This window comes from Pantherophis guttatus, chromosome 2, assembly GCF_059756535.1.
Source record: "Pantherophis guttatus breed Tessera chromosome 2, ASM5975653v1, whole genome shotgun sequence".
NCBI classification, from domain to species: domain Eukaryota; kingdom Metazoa; phylum Chordata; class Lepidosauria; order Squamata; family Colubridae; genus Pantherophis; species Pantherophis guttatus.
The window spans coordinates 282692579-282700406 of record NC_142064.1 but is presented as its reverse complement, the minus strand read 5'-3'; the positions used below and the strand labels follow the sequence as shown (position 1 = coordinate 282700406).

Here is a 7828-nt window from a genome sequence, read left to right as displayed (position 1 = left end):
GGCCTCTTCAAAGCCTCCCCCACCATTCAATCTCCTCCTGATTGCTCCCTTGAGGCAATATCATGTGCATGGTCCCCACAGTAGAGATGATGTCCTCTCTGGGTTGACCAAAATATCAGATTCTGCCTAATGTCAGACCTGGCCCAGTGTGATCCCTTAGGAAAGTAAAACCCTCAAGTCCATTTGTCTGCAATGAAAATAACTTTTATTTAAAAATGCTGGCTGCAGTAAAGTCAGGAGGAATCTGATGTTCCCATGAAACAATACAAAAAACAAACCCTTAGTTTCCCACCCTTCCCCCATGTCTAGTCGGTCTTTAGCCAATCGGATATCACTGAGATGTTTTGGGAAATGCTGAAGTGTTTGGGCTGGTGAAATTCCACACTCAGGGTGAACGACCTTGAAGATGCCTGGCACGAACTGCTTTGCATTCCTTCAACTGTCATTCCTCCCTCCCAAATTCCTACCATAGAAGCATATAGGTTTATTACCCAACTGCCCTGCTCCAAATCCCAATTCTTTGATGGCGGGACACTTGTGAGGTGTCAATCCAATGATGGAGGATCTCACAAAACCAATGGAATAGCTTGCCTCCAGAAGTTGTGGGTGCTCCAGCACTAGAGGCTCTAAAAAAGTTACTAGACAATCATTTGTCTCAAATAGTATAGGGTCTCCTGCTCGAGCAGGGGGCTGAACTAGAAGACCTCTAAGGTTCTTTCCAACTCTATTGTTCTATGTTCTGTGTCAAACAGAGGCAAATGAAACATATAAATCAACAACAAATTGCAATCAATAATTAATTGTCACAAGTCTAAGAAACAATTTCATTATTACTTCCCTACTTTTATCATTAGATGTTCCTTAATGTTTAGATCTGGTCTCATGATAATAATGTAGCACTTGGGGAAGAAGATGCATCCCAGAAGCCCAGCACTGGAGGCCAAGATGGAGAAGATCTGCACAGCCACCATGGACTTTCCTTTGGTGCTCAGGTAGGTGGGCAGGAAAGAGACCCAGACACTGCAGAAGACCAGCATGCTGAAGGTGATTAGCTTGGCTTCATTGAAGGCCCCAGGCAGGTTCCTGGCCACGAAAGCCATCGTGAAGCAAACAGCAGCTAGGAAACCCATGTAGCCGAGGACAACATAAAACATGGTAACAGAACCTTCATTGCATTGAAGGATGATTTCTCCAGGCTGGGAGTGCATGTCGGAATCAGGGAATGGGGGAGAAACTATCAGCCATATGACACAGATGAAAATTTGAACACTAGAACAAGACAGGATGATGGAGTTGGTCAAGCTCTTCCCCAACCATCTTCTCACCCTGTTTCCTGGTTTTGAGGCCAAGAAGGCCAGCACCACCGTGACTGTTTTGGACAACACAGAAGACACAGCTACTGAGAAGACGATGCTGAACACCGTTTGTCGGAGAAGACAGGTGGCTTTCCTTGGCTGGCCGATGAAGAGAAAGGAGGACAAAAAACAGAGCAGGAGGGAGATCAGGAGGATGAAGGAGAGGTCTCGGTTGTTGGCTTTGACAATGGGAGTTTCTAAATATTTAAGGAATATGATTAAAACAAGGCTTGTGGTTAGGAACAAGAGTAGAGCAAAGAACACAAGGATTATGCCCAGATGTTCTTCATAAGATAGGAAGGTTATTCTTTTTGGGATACACCGGACTCTGTTCTTAGTTGGATATTGTTCATCTACACATTTGGTGCATTTTTCAGTATCTGAGAAAACAAAGTAACATTTCTTTCATAATCTTTGAAATTTCGAGAAAACCTTTAGATGAGATTTGATACTGAGAGACAGGAAAGCCTCATTAAATTGTACTGTATATACATTCATTCCAGCAAAAAATTCCCCAATATATACAGTACAACTATTAAAAAAAACAAAAACAAAAACAACAAAATAAAATTGTAAGAAGAAATATCTGGTGCCACAAACTGCCTTCTCTGAGCTAATCCACCAGATTCTTATCTCTCACTGATCTTATCATGAGTTCTTTGTTTTTATTGATTTATTATATTATTATTATTTTATCTTTTGTGAGATGATGGACATGTGTTTAACCCAAGAATGTTTAAACTCCGTTAATGATGATTGACCCAACAACCATGATCTCAATAAACTGCTCTAAAAAGTTTGGACACAGGATAAAAGTTGTCTAACATGGTTGGATCCATGGAATTCCTCTTGAGAAGGGTTGCAACACTGCCTACTTCAGGGGAGATTGTACAGACCTTTTTAGTAAAAAAATCATTAACTATCCTGAAATTGAGAGTATCTCCAGACTATGAGGGTCTCTACAAATCCCTTAAAATGTGATATTTTCCAATAGTCCTGGAGATCCCCTGACAACAGAGCCCTGTGTGCTGGTTGCATGGTAGGTAGCATCTAGATGTACTCCTCCCTTGCTTTCTTAGCCTTTAGTTCTCAGTGTTTAAATTTTTAATTTGTGATTTAATCGTGTGCCACCAAAAGCCCCTATGTGTGAAATAGACAACCATATAAACTTGAAAAGAAAGAGATCTTAAGGAAGATTAATTAATGAAGGAATTCCAGAAGGGGAACTGAGTTTGTTATCTGCCAAGGCTTTTTACCCAATAAAAATGAGAAGATGAAGCGATATATTTCCATCCTTTCTAAATTTGGCAACAATTTTAAAGAGAGAATGAATTCAACATTGGTATCTATTTGTAGATTGGTCTTTTATTAGTTCTCCTTCTCCCCCTCCTTTCTCTTGCTTTTAATCCCAGCACTGTATGTTAGTATTTTTTTCTTTTCAGAACTACAAATATATTCCTTTTTTTTGTTGGTGTTATAACAGTTTTTATCTCAATATTTAACAACAACACAAATTGAAAAGATAAGAAAAGGTGGGAAGGAAATATCCACTTGATGGATGAATTCAGAAGGTTTCCCTATGGTGCCACTGACCTTCCTGAGTGGAGATGGTCCCCTCTGGACAAGGAACGCAGTCATAGCAGCAAAATGGCTCTCCTTCTCGAGCCTTCTTCACAAATCCAGGCTGACATTTTTCCACACATTTGGACTGAGGCAGAGACTGAGAAGAGAAAGAAAAAATGACAAAGGAAAGATGTTACACTCACCATCTATGTAACATGGAGGTAGATAGGAACATTAGCAAAGTAGTCTCTGGGATTCAGATAGAAAAATATGAAATCTCTGATTACTTCCAATGCCAAAACCTAAGTAATATTTCCCTTGAAATTGTCCCTTATTACTTCTGATATCAGGATTTTTTTGCGTCAAAGTCATATTTCTGTACTTCAGTTTTCAGACCATTATTGTGTGAGATGGGAGAGCAAATAAATTGAATCAATCAATGAATAAATAAGCTCACATCAGACCAGGCATTATTATTTCGTGTGAACTGAATGCCTTGGACCTCCTTCCTAAATTCTACTATCCTAGTAGGGTTAAAGAGAGACATGTATAACTATGGTCTCAGCTGATTAAAAACGTTGCAGACTCTAGGCCTGCAATTTTGGGAGTTTCCTGATTCCAAGCAGGTCAAGATGAAGCTTATTTCCCATTGGGACCAAGTGGAGTTCCATCCAGCCTTGATTCCATTTTATCAGATTGAGACCAAAGCTGAACTCAGACCCTGGTCAACAGAATTGCCTTCAACTTTGATATTTGAAGACAAGAAATTAGTGTACCTGAAGCTATTAATATCAAAATCCTCAGTATATGAGGCCCTCTGTCACCAGTTTGATGGTGATAAAGAAGAGACATGAAATGGCAATGATTATTGTCCTAAATAATAATCATCCCAAATCTCATTTTGGATATAGCTGAATCAGCTTACAACAGTATTCAGCATTATAACATCAAAAGGATACCTTGGTCAATAGAAGAGAAGCCTCCCTATTTTCTAAGAAAATTATAAAAGTTTTACTGCACACATTCAATTCTCAGTGAAGGTTATCCCCCATTTTGACTAGATTTAGCCCACTTGAAAAGGGTCCTAATTCTTTTGGAAAATGAAAAAAACACATCACTATTTTCCCCACCTTGTTGAGCAACTTTAGCTGTGACAAAGCATCTTGGTTGATTATCAGTTGCTGCCTTTCAAAACTCCCCAATTCCTTGTTGATGGGATCCTCCTTGAGGAGAACTACCCTACTGTTGATCTTTAGATCTGCTGCTACCTCTCCATTTTGATCCAAGTACACTTTCAGCAGGGAAAGATTGAACAATTCCTTCTTCTTTAGAAATGGATGGAACTAGAATGGAAACATCCAGGAACTTTAAAAGCAGAAATCTTGTTTTGTTATCTCTTTTTACATTTGAATCTTTCTTCTATGGTTGTTTAACTTGCAAATATTGTGAGTTGGCATGTGGCCACTATCTTTAAAACTCAAGAACAAAGGTTCAGTAATAATTCTCAATCATACAGTATATTGACAAAAAGTATAGTGAGAAGATATAATTGGCAAAAATTGTCAATTACAAGAAACATTTTAGGAAAGGTCATAAATCAATTGAAGAAAACCCCCAAATATCAAGAGCATTCATAAACTCTTTGGAAACAAGAGGGTGATTATCAGAAAGCAAGGATTTGTTAAGAAGAAAGTTGCAAGACTAAGACAGGAAAATGACCAGATGAACTAATTCTATTTTACTGCAAGACAATATTAACAGAATCTTGCAAGTATGAAAATACAAATCTTTCACCATCTCTTTTTACAGTCTAAACATTTGGGAGGACCTTCTCTGAATTTCTTTCTCTCCCTGTAACACAGATGCTGCTTCATCCTCCCCTCCCCATCTTATCTGATCCTTCCCTGCATCTCTTTCTCTAGTCCTCCAAACTAATTCCTACCTATCCCACTTCCTTAATGGATTGTGTGAATGCTGGTGGTAGAACTTGTTTTCAGCAAAGAATTAACAATATGATTCATGATGTGATGAATGGGGATCTAGTTAATTGATTGCTAGATGGCATGATAATTAAATGGATACAACTGTCTTAAAACTTGTATTCAAATAAATTTTAATCTTAATGATAAAATTGGAAATTATGAACAAGTGTATTTTCATTGATAAAAGAAATAGATAAATCATGTTTTTGTGATGCAAATATTATAATAATGCTTATACAAAGTTATTTTGATCTCCTTAAAAAAAATTCCAGCTTCCAGAAAATAAAAATATGATTTTGTGATAGAGAGAAGTGCATAAGTAAAATCCATTTGGAAATGAACTAATTTTTAGCATCTAGTACTCGATAGATGACTGTATCTTTGTGATTTTTCTCACATTGTTTTATATAGATAATGGTTACTTATTATAATAAAGTAGCAGTAATCTTTTAATGATACGATAATATCCCTATTATTAATTTGGCGATAATGCTATTAATGATCCAGTGGAATCATTTCATGTCCTCTTGTAGAAAACACACTTAGAGAAGACATTGCACAAAAATATTCATCAGCTTTGAGTGCAGCGCAGCAGCCATGGTGGCTCACCTCAGCTCGGGCCACGTCCCATTGACGGTGCTGCGGGAAGCCAGGCGGAGGGAGCTGCGCGCCTTCCTCGACAAATGCACCGGATCCAAGGCCATTATGTGGGATGAGTATGTTACTGGGCCCTTTGGATTGATTGTGCAATATTCTCTTCTGAAGGAACATGAGGTGGAGAAAATGTTCACCCTCAAAGGGGGTCACCTTCCACCGGCTAATGTCAAGAACATTATTTTCTTTGTCAGGCCCAGGTTAGAATTCATGAACATAATTGCAGACAATGTGTTCAGTGAAGACAAAATCCGCTGTCCGCAGCGGGATTTCTACATCTTGTTTGTTCCGCATCACAGTTTGTTGTGCAAACAGCGCCTCAAAGAACTGGGTGTGTTGCACTGTTTTATTCACCAAGAGGAATGCAGCCTGGACCTCCTCATTCCCTTTGACAGCGACCTCTTGTCCATGGAGTCAGAAAACACCTTTAAGAAGTGTTACCTAGAAAATGACCAGACCTGCCTCTACCATGCTGTGAAAGGACTCATGATGCTCCAGGCTCTCTATGGAACCATCCCACTCATCTTTGGAAAAGGAGAGTGCGCATGGCATGTGGCAAACATGATGATCTCCATGAAAAGGGATTTTTCGGGGATCCAGAACACCATCCTGCCCATCTTCGATATCCTTCTGCTGCTGGATCACAACGTGGATTTGGTCTCTCCTCTGGCTACCCAACTGACTTATGAGGGCCTAATTGATGAAATATATAGAATTCAGAACACCTACATAAAACTTCCCCCTGAAAAATTTAACCCAAAAAGCAGGGGGAGGCTGTGAAGGAGCTCCCCACCGAGGCCAAGAAGCTGCAGCTGAACTCCGCGGAGAAGCTGTACACGGAGATCTGCAACAAGAACCTCAATGCTGTGGGCAGCGTCTTGAGCAAGAAAGCCAAAATCATTTCAGCTGCTTTTGAGGAAAGGCACCACACCAAAACCGTGGGGGAGATCAAGCAGTTTGTCTCACAGTTGCCGCACATGCAGGCTGCCAGAAGCTCTTTGGGGAACCATACCTCCATCGCGGAGCTCGTGAAAGACATCACCACCTCTGAAGACTTCTTCGATAATTTAACCGTGGAGCAAGAATTTATGTCCGGGATAGATACCGATAAGGTCAACAGCTACATAGAAGATTGCATTGCCCGAAAGTATCCTTTGATTAAGATACTGAGGCTCATTTGCCTGCAGTCGGTGTGCAACAGCAGCTTAAAGCAGAAGGTGCTGGATCATTACAAGAGAGAAATTCTCCAGACTTATGGCTACAAACACATCTTGACCTTGAATAGCCTAGAAAAGGCTGGACTTTTGAAGCCCTGGCTGGGCAGTCGGAACAACTACCCAACCATCTGGAAAACTTTGCATCTGTGTATGGACAACATCAAAGAGCAGAACCCAAATTATATCTCTTACGTCTACAGTGGTTATGTGCCTCTAAGCGTTCGTCTGGCACAGTTGCTTGTCCGGCCAGGTTGACGAAGCATTGAAGAAATCTTAAAAATACTTCCTGGTCCACATTTTGAAGAGAGGCAGCAGCTGCCAACCGGGCTTCAGAAAAAGCAGCAGCATGGAGAAAACCATGTCACTCTCGTCTTCTTTCTGGGAGGCATGACCTACGCCAAAATCGCAGCCCTCCTGTTCCTCTCTCACATGGAAGACGGGGGCACTGAATACGTCATCGCCACCACCAAACTGATTAATGGAACAAGCTGGATCAAGTCCCTGATGGAGAAGCTGGAGCCCCCACCCTTTTAGGAAGGACAGACCGAGCAGGACTCGATTGAGATGGGACCGTGAGACTCGCGAGAAACAGATGACTTCGGAAGAGAGGACTTGCCAATTGAAAAGGAAGACAGTTTCTCAGCTGCTTTCTAAAAAAATATGGATCAAGAAGGAAAGCTCAGCCTGGCAATCTGCATTTTGGTTTGCTCCCTTGCGTCATTCACAATGGTCACTCCCGGACTTTTTCTTACGGTTTCTAAATCCCTTCTTCCTTAGTGTATATTCCACAATCTTTCAGGATGTTTTTTCCTAATATTTCCTCCTCCTTCCCATTCTGTAGTTAGCTTGGTTTTCTTACTTCGGTCCACTGATATTCTTCATTTTTCTCTCCAGGCAGTTCATCATGTTGGTGGATTGTAATCTAGCCACTTTCCATCTTCGGCTGCTATTCTAAAGCTTGAAAGTCTGCAAATCTGTAACAGAATCTGCCCCTTACGTGATACAGCTCTACCCCAATCCTATTTTCATGGAATTCGCTTCCTCGATTTGTTTCTAG

The 7828-nt window shown here is 40.6% G+C and overlaps 1 pseudogene; it reads left to right on the top strand.

Annotated features, from left to right (window-relative positions):
* The first annotated feature begins 5497 nt into the window (after positions 1-5497).
* On the top strand, positions 5498-7305 carry LOC148116044 (vacuolar protein sorting-associated protein 33A pseudogene; annotated as a pseudogene).
* The last annotated feature ends 523 nt before the right edge of the window (positions 7306-7828 follow it).